The sequence below is a fragment of the Atractosteus spatula genome, chromosome 8 (genome assembly GCF_055471065.1).
Source record: "Atractosteus spatula isolate fAtrSpa1 chromosome 8, fAtrSpa1.hap1, whole genome shotgun sequence".
NCBI classification, from domain to species: Eukaryota; Metazoa; Chordata; class Actinopteri; order Semionotiformes; family Lepisosteidae; genus Atractosteus; species Atractosteus spatula.
The window spans coordinates 36,619,694-36,632,989 of record NC_142713.1 but is presented as its reverse complement, the minus strand read 5'-3'; positions in this window follow the sequence as shown (position 1 = coordinate 36,632,989).

Sequence of the window (13,296 nt, the reverse complement as noted above, 5' to 3'; positions counted from 1 at the left end):
TCACTATAGAAGAGGTGGATGACAACCACACCTCGTGAGGGTACTGTAGCTGCGTTCGCAATCCAATTGGCCAGATGGAGGAGTACACTCTGTGCCATTGAAGTAGAGAGGTGATGGGTACAGAACCCAGCATGGAAAGGTTGTGTCAGTGTGTCCTGCTCTCCCTGCCCTGATTTCTCCATTGCCCAAGGAGAGAGGAATGGACGAACATCATGCGGCCAATGGCCTTCCTCATGAGGTTGGAGAATATAAGAGAGTATAGTAGGTTTATACTGACTATAGATTATCTTCTCTGAACTACAATTCCTAAAAAGCTGTGGAGAACAGCCTGCTTCTCTCTGGAGCTGAAAGTCTAAAAATCAGAAAGTGGAGACTTATGTTGTTCTGTATCTGACGTGAAGAGGCTGAAGGCAGATCCAAAAATATGTTGCACCTTTGGAAGAAGGAGATCAGACCAGATGTGACACAGCAATATACACTTTTTACGAAAATATTAGAGAATGGTGCATTCCATGAATATACTTGTACAGTCTTCTGTAAAGAAGCAACAGACTGCTGTAAAAAAGCTACATTTATCTGCAGGGTCGGGCCTAGCTTTTTGGGGATCTGCAGGAAGACAGATCACGATTTGCATATAAACTACTGTACTATCTCACTATCATCACGATCATAAACAGTATCATCTTCCAACAAAACCTTATTTTACAATCTTGAACAATTAAATAAATAAATTATATAATTAGAAAACTTTTATTAACCAGCTTTGAAGAACGCATAATAAATAAGTGACTAAGAAGCACAAGGCACACATTTAGATAGCATTTCTAGATAGCATTGTAACATTGAAAGTAATAAAAAGGAGCATTAACAACAATAAATAATAACAGGATCTGTTACTTCAAAATGACAGCAAATCATAAATTAAAAAGTACCATACTGAAACCTTTGTAGAAAGGAATTACAGAAATACATTTGAAATTAAGTCAGAAATAAAAAAAACAAGTGTACTCAATAACAAAGGAGGTTAAGATCGGTAAAGCTGAGCAGTCGGGAAAGTTTATAAAAAATGCTATACATCAATTTGCCTATATATTTTACTGGTTTTAATCAACTTGAGCTCTGAAAAGCTCCTCTCTGTTCCTGCCACTGTCACTGAGATAGAGGTTGCAATGTGAAGGCTACAGGTTGAGTTCACATTAACATTAACACATTAACCTCATTTAATGAAATACAGGTAGCTTAACTAAAATTTGACTGTCTTTTATTTTTTTGGATTTGGCCTGCTACTTCAACAACGTTTTTGGACTGCTCTCCGTGCTCTCGCCCTGTGAGCTCCCAAACTTTACCCCCTCCTTTTTGTTTACAAACTCAGACTGCATTTAGATTCTCTTTCACCTGCATGTACACTGACTGTTGAGCCTCTAAATTCACAACGGGATTCATCCTTCTGTCTCAAGGTTGCTGCATTTCATCAGGTGAGTGGAGCAGTGTTATAACAAGCAACTGGTCTGTTTCAGAGAACAATAGTTCCATGGTTCCATCATATGGCCTAGAAGTGATCTGATCTCTATGGAATGATTTAAAGGTATCTCTAAATGGACTTAATTTAGAAACATTTTTTAATCTTTAAAGATATCTTTAAGCACATTTAGAGATATAATTTGGCTTAGCAGTTAAAATTGTCATAAGTGCAATACATGTTACAGAAAAAAAAAGATTATATTGCAGACACATTGATGATTTGTTACCAACTGGCGATATTCATGCTTATAGCAATATAGTGTAACATTTGTTATGGCTTGTCCCACTTGATTCAAAGAAACAGCTAAATGGCCCAAGGTTGGAGCAGATTGAACAACTATCTGTGAATGTCTTTTGATTTCCAGCAAGGTGCTAAAGACAATCACACTTCCCAGGACCAAAGTGGATAGTCTAAATAACACAACTTACTGGGCAGAATGGTTCCAGCTCCTCAGGACTGTGGCCAGCTTCATTTTTGAATTTTTGTGGCAGGTATCAAAAAGCAAAAGTGCTTTGACAGGCATTTTATTTTTTTAAAAAGCATAAACTCTCCTTGTTTATAGAAAGGTAACAATAATAGTTCACAGAAAAGGTCTGTTTCTGGAGAAGAAAACACATCCTTTAAATTTTTTTTTTCAAATCCTCTACAACTCAAGTGTTGTTTTAAATAACAAAAAATGCAGTCAAAAATATTCCAATACAAATGCATCTTCAAAAATGTTTTGCAAAAACATTTTTTTTCATGCCTTATCACTTTTCTCATCTTATTCCTTTCTCTCCACCTCACTTTCCTTTATTCTCCTTTATTCCCTTTTCAGACTTTTCCAATCACCTGGAAGTGTTACTGCCACCCTTAGTTTGTAATGATTACATCATATTCTTGTTCAGAGAAAATAAAAAGCTTACTGAGCCCTATGACATCATTATGTTTATGTTTTAAGAGTTACCAATACAAGTAAAAAGGGTTAGGACGTCTTGAATAAAAAGACATCCTTGTACCAGTTCCATGTACCATGGTTTTGCACTGGCAGCCCATTTATAATAAGTAAATAAGGAAAATTGGGCTTATTTTTTGTAACTGTTTTACAAGCAGGGCACTTTTAGGATTGTTTTATTTGACGGTCAGTAAAAGTATTTGGAATTTTAAATACTTAGGAATGGTTTAGGTGAGTGAGAGGTTTAAGTGTATCGGCACATTTAAATTTTAGAGTACTATTTATTCCAATTCAATTATGGCCCTCGCAGGCTACCAAGCTGTTTGTCTATCATGGGTTAATGTTTTAAGTACATCTATTTTGTTCATATTTTGAAGTGTAATTTGATGTTGTATGAAGCAAACATTATGGATATTAAAACGTATAGGAATTTGTATAAACTTCCCCATTCTCCTCCTTCTGAAAGGGGTTAGGTGTATTTTTAAAGCCAGTGAGTTTCTTTTCTGAGACCTGTCTGCACTGCTGAGTACTCAATTATAGTTCAAAGGAGCTTTAGGGTTAGGGTAACTTTCACTTCTTTACTCTCTAAATTGTTTTTTCCAGACACTGAGGACACTTTCACTTTAGACATGTGCTAATTTTTTTATTCACAATACTTTGAGAACAATTGACTTTGCCTTTTGGTTTGTTGTTTGTACAGATGCAGCCATTCAAAGTACGCAGCACAGACGCGTACCGCAGGTAATTGGCTACGGCCTCGCGCATTGTGATGCAAAATACTGCGGTACGTGATTGGTTGACCGACAGGGGCACTCGTGGTGCGTTGGTCGGTCGTAGAAAGATTTAAATGTCTTTACTGTGCCCGTTTTAGTATTGAATATTTATATGGAATTTTACCACTGAAGGGAAATCTTAGTAGCTGAGCATAAAAAGAATAGGAGCATACTGTAACGCGTGTGAAGGCCATAAACGATATTAATTTTGGAACATAAACATACAGTATATGGCTGGTCTCGGTACTTTAAAGAAAACATACACACCAGTATTCCATTTCTCCCTAAACATTTTAAGCATCGAAGTCTTTAACTAACGTGATACCGGAGTCAACAAGCATACTTTTAGAATTTGATTAAAAGGGAATATAATATGGAATCAAGTATCTAAAGAAATTAATAACGATATAATTATATTCATGTATCGCAACACAAGAATAGTACACGCTGTACATTGTCTGTTGATAATGTTTCTGTAGGGCTTTTTCAACACTCCTTATGCGACCTTGTCAGTGGTGCTGTGGTTTAGGTTCCCGACTCACAAATCACATGTTGGGTGTTCAAATCCAGCCGGAGACATGTATTTTTTTTTTTAACAAACATTTCTTTGAAAAAATAAAACTTTTCCCTGGGTCAGAGATTAAATAAAACTTCACTCGCACCAAACAAATTTATATTTCTAAATATCACAACATGATCGAATTTAAGTCATTTTAATAACAATGAATAGTCACCTATGCGTTACAATATAAACATTTATATTGATTTAAATCGCGTTTTGATTTAAATCATAAATGCGTGTTTAAATATATGTGTTTTTTGATTCACAATCAGACAAATGCAACATAAATTGATATCTTTGTCTTCTAAGTATCTTAATAAACTTTCAGCATAGCTTTCTCCCCGTTTAGATTTATTTTTCTTGGGATCTTGAGATCAAACGTGGAAAGATTAGATTGTAATCGTTTTTATTTTTTAAATACATTTTAGAAAAGTGTAATCGATACTAAAAAGCTGTACACCACCTGTTATAAAGATACATATTGTAATACTTTCGGGTTCGGATAGGACGGACACAAGGTGATATATTTATTTTGTGCAGCTGTCTCTTTCTAAAATGGAATACATCTTTAAAATATAGTCCTGTTTTATATATGCATATTTTTAACGTATCTCCATGTTTAGTAATGACTGCATCAACCAAATCATTAAAAGGTTAAATTAACAATGCTAACAGTCAAGATATAAATAAACTAATACTGCTACACTGATAGAGTCATTGTCAGGGTGATATGAATCTTAGCTGCTGAATGTTTTAACTTTGTGTTTGTTAATGAGGTTGCTAAAAAAGATAGGAATAACTCAGAATAGATTTTCAGGTAAGATAAATAATTTTACTATAGGTAGGTGCTTAATAACTTGGGGTTACAAAGCATCAGCAGCCCTTAGATCCTGTACTTTGAGGTACCCCTGCTTGCCTTGCCCACTAAGCAATTGAACTGAGGTATGAGAAGTGGCAATCACTTGGCAAGGGGCAATATGCTGCCACAGTGGAGCACACTGTGAGTGTTAACCAGAGCTCAATGTAAATACTCATTCATTACCACTCATTGGATGAGTTTGTTTCCTAACAAATGAGTATAAGCTGATTGTCTGACAGAGTACTGACCAAAGAAGTGAGGAATGTGAAGTGACACAGATGTGCTTTATTGTTTTGTGTTGTAACTTAGGGAACATGAGTTGTTCAATCTTTGCCTTGCTTTGCAAGATTTCAGGCAGGAGAGCTCATTCTTGCAAATGTTTGATGCAGGTCTTTATCAACCATTGGACCCTGTGCTTCACAGTATTTCTATCCCCTAAACTTCACTATGACCCTAAAATCAATCAGCAATCTCTGGGCATGAGGCAGTATGCTTGCACTCTCCAAAATGAGTATGTCACCATCAAAGTAAAACCATTTTATACTGTATGCATGTAAACTATCCAATAATAACAGATTGTTACTACTCTATCAGAGTGTGACAGCTGCTCAATAATCCCAGTGTTTCCTGGGATGGATGAGCACAGCAATGCTGATTGCTGACCCTGACTGAGCTTTGGTCCAGGAGAATCCCTACACAGAACTAGGGCTCAATCACAGCAATTGCCCATGGCTCAATCTCAAATAGTATCACTGGCCTTTATATGCCATCAAAGTAATCACAGTATTTATTAAAAATGTAGACACTGATTTGAACACATGGGCATGTTCCCTATTTTCTGCAAGCTTGTGTCTGTGTAATAAAAGCTCCCTTGTTTAAATGTGTATAAGTTCTATGATTTCTGCATGCCTACGCTAGTTCCTGGGGGTCTGCTGAATAATCTGCTGAAATTTACGGGCCCAAAACAGGCTTTCTCTACTTATAATTCTGTTAGAGGCTTCATACGCAGTTTTTCAGCTGTTCCTATGTGGAATAGGCATTTAAATCATAAAGATGAACAAATATCCAAGGATGATATTTGGGGCACTATAGAGGTGGTTTGCAAAGGTTTAGGCACCCATGGTTAGATTATGTTTCAATAAATCGTTAAGTGAGCAGAAAGTGACACAACCTCTACTTGTACAACGTTAATCCCAACATGTTTCTGCAAATTATAATGCAGAAAATTATAATGCACCCTTATTCCAGTTAATGCATAACTACTTTTTTTTAAAAAGGCCCAAAGCTAGATTGACTTGTTAAGCCTTAATTAAGTAAGGTGAAGACAGTTCCAGGGCTGAACAAATACTCTGAGCCCTCTAGCCTCTCTGGTTATGATTGTTGTTCTTCCTATTTTCAACAACCACAGAACTATTGAAGTCAAGGCAAGAAAAGTTTAACTGACACTTAAGTAGGTATCTACAGGTCCACAGTACAGCATTGCTTACATAAAAATGATCTGCACGGGAGATTTGTCAGAAGGAAACGTTTTCTACAACCTCATCACAAAAGACAGTGTCTAAAGTATACAAAACAAAACCTTGATAAGCCGGAAACATTTCAGAACAAAGTACTGATGAAATGAAAATTGACGTTTTTGGCCACAAACACAGAAGATACATTTGGAGATAAACAGGTGAAGTACTGTTTTTGAAGAAAAGAGCACCTTTCCAGCTTTTAAGCATGATGGGAGATTTATTATACTTTGGGGTTGTGTTGCAACCACTGGTACAGGAAATATTGTGCATGTGGAAGGAAGAATGGATTCGATTAAATATCAACAAACCCTAAAAGCTAATGTCCCAGAGTTAGTGAATAAATTGAAGCTGAAAATAAGGTTGGATATTTAAGCAAGGCAACAATCTGGAAAATACTTCAAATATCAACCATGAAGTACTTATAGGAATGAAAGATGAAAGTTTTGGAATGGCCTTCACATTCCCCAGACTTGAATATTATTGAAGATCTGTGGGGAGATTTCAAACATGCAGTGCATGCAAGAAGACATAAGACTATGTCTGAGCTACAAGAGATCTGCAAGGAAGAGTGGGGAAAAATATCAAAAAGCAATAATAGAAAGACTCTTAGCTGGCCAAAGGAAATGTTTGGAAACACTGATTTCTTCCAAAGGCAGTGTTAAGTACTGAGTGACAAAGTGCCCAAACATTTCCATGTGATATATTCACTGTTTTATTATTTTGAATATCTATAAAACTAAATAAATACTAATTGTGCATTAATATTTGCAGTAATATGTCATGTTTGTTTGCACCATGCAGAGATTGTGTCTTTTCACTTAACATTCACTAAAACATACAACTTGGCTAGGAGTGCCTACATGTTTGCACACAACTGTAAATTAAGCTTAAAAAAATCACCAAATTATTCATTAAATGTTCTTCACAGAAGGTATTCTTCAATTACAACATTATTTTGAAATACAAAATGAGTTTGTTTTTAAATACACTAATTAAACTCTGTGATCTTAGTTCAGGACGTACTGTAAGTTATTCCAATCCATTGGAGCCTTTTAGTTAAAAGAATCCCTTCCAACCTCATACTGTACTTGTGGAACTTTAAAATATCTTTGCTCATAAGTAATATTTTCAAGACAGTGGGACGTTTTTCATACATTAGGCAATGATGAGTTCTATAAGGACTCCCTAAAATAAATCTACATAGGTTATTGTAAATAATATCCAGGGCTGACAACTGAGTCTTGGATGCACGGAGGCAGCAATAACTGGGATACAAAAGTCTAATGTTCACTCTATCAAGTGTCCTAAGCTTTTAATATTTTTTAGGATAATCAATATTTTTCACAAAACTTCATTTAGAATCAATGATCAAACCCTAATATCCCTTTTAAGTGCTTCACCATCAGTTGCATAAATAATAAAAGCATCCTTTACAGTTCTCAACCTTTGTCTTGTACCAAATAAAATGGTACAGTACATCTCCTGATTTAATATCAAATGATTTTGAGACAACCACTTACGCACTAAATCAGAATCAGTTTATAAAAAAGCTAAAGGTGTGGTGATTAATATCATCTGCATATAAATGAACACTAATTTTAATAAAATTGTAATCTATAAATAAAGAAAAAGTAAAAGACCTAAAACTGAGCCTTGTGGGACTCTTCTTTGTAATTCAAGAAATTTACATTCATACCCATCAATAATTACACACTGCTGTCTATTACAAAGGTATGTTTTAGACCAAGACAGACATCTCTGGGAAATACTATTTTTTTACTTTCTTAAAAGTATACTATGATCAACTAAATTAAAAGCTTTTGAAAAGTCAATACCAAATAGCTGTAGTTAATTTGCCTTCATCAGTGGATGTAAATGTCATAGAAGAATTTCAATAGTACTGTAGAGATTGAATAGTTTGGTTGAAAATCTACCTGAAATGGTGATAATAAATTAAACTCATTAAGATAATGGGATATTTAGGAATGCGTTAGTTCATCAAAACTTTTCATAATTATTCATATTACTGATATCGGTCTATAATTACTTAAATCAGAAGATTACCACCTTAATAGGTTGGGGTCCCTCTAGTATATTTACAAATAGAAGTACTCTCTCCTGTTGCTAATGATAAATTAAATAAATCTGTTAAATAACATGTCAGTATATTACCAGCTCATTTAATAAACTTTGACCCCAATCCATCTAAACCTACTCCTTTATTATTTTAAAGTAATTAAGAAAAGACAAAATGTATACTGTTTTATTTTTTAATTGAAATATCTGTTTTACATTTGAAGTATTCTGGTAACAATTATATTTAGTGGAAGTAGGATTAGAAAGAAGAACTGAGCTTTTAGATGGAAAATATTGATTGAATGCATCAACTATATGCAACAGCTCAGTAACAGCACTATCATTAACCTTTATCTGTTGAATAGGCTTACTGCCAGTATTATTAATGAGATTATTTACACATTTCCAAAAACAATTTGAATTTTTAAAATTCTTTGACAGACAATCTTTAAAATAAAAGGATTTAGCATTCCTTGTTTTTTTTTTACAAAAGATTTCTCAGTTGGCTATAAATCTCCCAATCAATCAGCAGGATCCTTAGTTTGGTGAAACTTGGCCCAGGTCTTGGCCCGTTGATGCAACAAGCATATTAAATCTGAGCCTATCCAAGGTAAATGTCTGCTTTTGACTCAAATTGTTTTCCAATGTGCTTGTCTGTAAATTTCAAGCAGAGATAGTCCCGTGCCTTTTGGGCTATTGTTATTAACTGAAATCTAAGGGTCTTAATTTTCCAGACACAAAATGTTGTAAAATGATCACCAAAACAATCTATAAGGATTCCATTTTTTACGATCATATCTAATATCCAGTGAAGTAAAGTACCATTTTGGATTATGAATTTAATTAAGCTATTTTAACTCTTTGAAATAGAGTGAAATTGCATAATTTGCACAGGTAGGAAAGTATTTGAGATGTAAACTGCAACTCCCCCATTACAATTATATCTATCTGCTCCTTGTAATTTATATTTATGTGTTTTCTATTCAATATCTGAAATTTTACTATTCAACCAAATCTGAAAGAGTTATAATATTAGGCTTATGACTTTAGTTTAATTACAATAATTTAACAGAAAAATAAATATAAGTCAGAATACATGAATGCATTCAGAATGTGCATAGAGAATGCATATTGTCTACAATAACAGAATGCATATTGCATACAATAAAACAATTTCTTACAAAGATATAGTACCAAACATGGAATAGAAAAGAATATGCATACAGACACCCAAATACATACAGTTAATGCCAATACAAAAATACTATGATAAAATAAACAAGACCTTTGGGATAGTTTTGGGGCATATGGAGCTTTGTTTAAATGCATGTCAATCATGGAATGCATTGGAATGTACCGGTAATAAACAAGTGTATGAACACAGGCAAAAGACACAACGATTACTACATCTTCAGATAGTTGTATTTCCTTTATGAGAAAAGAATTTAACAGGTCTTTATGGTTTTCCATTCTGCCTCTAGAATACTAGTAACCATGACGCTATCTCTCATTTATTGTATTTTAAGATCAAGCAGGGATTCAGGCAATAATGCATTTTCTTTAGAAATATTTTTGGACTTTTAATTTTAATTTGCAGGGTATTAACAGTAGACTTTAAGTCATTTACCTCTGCTCTTCATTAAATAAGTAAATCATGTGTAAAATCAAATGACTTCTTGGTTTTCCGTACTTTCCCAATTTCAAATTTTGTAGTTTTTCAAGATGCTTAAGTTCATTCTGGATAATATTTATGAGCTATTCATCAGATTCAGGTAGATCTAATAAATTTAATGAACCATCCTTTGGGCTACCGAATGGAAAGCACTTCTGGTCTCTTCTGTTCACTTTTCCCAGCATGAAGGTCTTTTTCTTTGCCATCTTGCTCAGAAGTAGGGCAGGTCAAAGAGGGACCATGCTCCACTACAGTAGCACTATTGCCAACATTACTTATTTATCTGATATTTGGAAGAAAACGAACAAAGTAAAATTTTAATTTCCATAATTCTCATAAGGAGAAAGTATATGGAGGATCGATATTGCAATTTATTATTGATATTAACATAACTGAAATACCATAAATTACACGTTCCTTCACTCTCACACTGTTATGTGCTAAGCATGCTGGAAACAGGAACCTTGCCTAGCCAACTGGCCGAAGCCTCATCTGGTTATCCACACATAAATTATCAAGGCTCCATAATAATCTTTGTTCATTGTGGGGTGGTATAAAGGAATTTATAGGTATCTTCACATTTTGTTCCAGTGTGAAAGAAATCACTGACCTACAGTATCAGTACATTACAGTAATGCACTGGAATAACCTGATTGGGACTGTTTCATATTATAGCAGCAGAAGTGCATTTTGAATAACAACAGTCAATTGATCTGACAATACAATATACAATATAAACCCTCACCAATGTAGGATAAGATAAAGAAAAGAGGATCCAAGGAATATTACCTAATTTTCAAGTACAGGGTACATGCATAGTTGAATGAGAGGGTGAATACAGTGCTTTGCAAAAGTATTCAGATCCTTTCAGAGTTTTCACATGTTGTAAATGGGATTTGTACTGTATATGAACCTGGGTTAACCCCATTGTCTCGGCTAAATTCCACTAGGGATTTGCACAATCTGGCAGTGCAAACGTCAGTTTCCCCTTTAATTCAGATGGTGAAGAAATTTTCATTTCTCCACCAGATCTGATTTCTAGTGGGTGCTATTCCCATTCTTTAATGCAAACAACTTCTGGATCCTTTGAGATAAAAAAGCACTATGCAAAGACAAGTTAGTATTATTGCTCTTATTTATGATTCCCTATAATGATCTGTGTATGAATTGTACATGATTTTCATCTCCCAGATTATGTGTTCCCTTAATTTGTAAAGTATATGATGCATACCTTAGTATTCAAGGCAGTGAACGTTTTTTTTTCATGTAATTTAAGCATAGTACTTAACATAGTCACAAAGATGTCTTAATGAGACAAGAAATATGAAGGAATGAAAACTGAACGTATGTATGTTGTATTCAACTTTTTGCAATAAGTGTAATGCATCTTGAGTATCTTTTTTCTGGGGTGACATTTTAATATCAGAGTATTTTATACCTTAATTTTCATACTGTACTTATATAGAACAAACAATGGAAATCTCATAATGTGGTAAAACATCTAATAAATATGCATGAATCATGCTAATATCGACAAAATATTTTCATCTTTAGCTGTAGAGAAAAGAGGCCATTTGTTTTCAAGTAGCAGACATTATAAAGTAACATACACACATCAGTGCACAAAACATTCATGTGTTGAAGAGGGTTATGGCTACAGGTATAATGACAACTTAAACCTGTTTATTTTTAGATTGATAAATCTGTATCTGCGATTTGAGGAGGGTAATTTGAATTAATTAAATACAGAGTGTGTAGGGTCCTCAAGAATGCAATTTTCTTTGTGTGAGATTTGTAACTGCCAATACTTCACAATTTGTTCTTACTTCTCAGATTCAGATTTCCAATTCAGCAGATCAGTGCAAAAGTTAAAGCAGATTCAATAAAACATGATCAACAATGAATTATCAACCTTAAAATATTTCAGCTTCCTTGAGAATGCAATCAATAAATACCAGTATTGATATACCATACATGCACGCACTGCTTATTCGTAAATTCCATGTGATATTATTTTAATTATTCACTTTTATTATATTCAATATAATTAGTCAACAGATTACTGCTTTATTAGTCTTCTTCTAACATTGAAAGTTTATTATACTCTCCAGATAAAGTTGACTGTGTATTGAATGAAAATTGAATCTGTACTTTTCCAGTTAACCAAGCAGAAAATGACTGGATTAAAAAAGGGCATATTTAATTGTAGGAATGCCTTTACATTCCCGATCAGATTTCAGTTGCAGACATGACATCTTTGTTATCAGATACTCATTGAACATGTCTTATATTGATTTAAATATAGTAATTCTAATACATATAAAGCCCTTTGCTTAAAATTAAGATTTTATGATGGATTTGAAATGTTAATTAATTTTAATTTTACTTGAATATAATTTATTGTGTGTGTAAGGGAAGGATTTCTTTAAGTAATGTCCATAAAAAATATTTATTTTGAAAAGGTAAAAAAAAAACATTAAAGCAGACTAATCGTTACAGTGTATTGAACTGTAACAAGACAACATGAAGCATGAAATTAGTTTTTTTTTCTTACAAGGCATTTATTTATTATATCATTAACTTCTTGGGAGCATTCAAAGAATTACTTGAAAAGGGAAATGATTTTTGTTAGTCACAAATATATACAATCATACAATGTCTGGTTACTGTGAGATTATTCTAAATATACATATTCGATCTTTCCACTTATATACAATCCTGCAACACACTTGCTCCAGGCATGTTTCTCACAAGAATATCCTAGGCTAAGAGATATACTGCACATTCTCTTATAACTGCACTTGCAACAGGCTTTGGTTAACATGGTTGAAACTATGACATATTTACACACACACAATATGCAAACACACATATACTGTACACTCCATGGTACTATCAATAATTATCAGTTTTGATTTTCTCTTGCTCTTGTGTGGTTTTATTTAAATGTTATCTTGTGAATGGTGATAGGTCAATGTCACCCTTTTTAATTCTCTTTTTTTATTAAGCATCCAAAATGCATTTTCTGAAGATGTAGTTAAAAGCATTCTCACAAATAAAAATCTATTTATAAGAGCGTCTCATACTCCTTGCAAGTTTGAAAGCTTTTATTTGAATGGAGTTCAGATATTGAGAGCTGTTTTGAGCACATTTCTGAAAATCGTTTAGACTTATTTTAAGTCTAAAACATTTTCAGCAGGGCATGTTGGAGGAGCACATTCTTGTCTCATTCCGTACCTATTGGAGCCCTTGCCAGACAATATACACTGTGGACAGAAAACCAAAAGGTCTTTCGAACCTGACATACAGGGTATCAATTGTTTTGTTGGGGATGTTTTGTTGCATAGCTATCATTGTCACCGTGTGTTAGGCAAGCAGGCA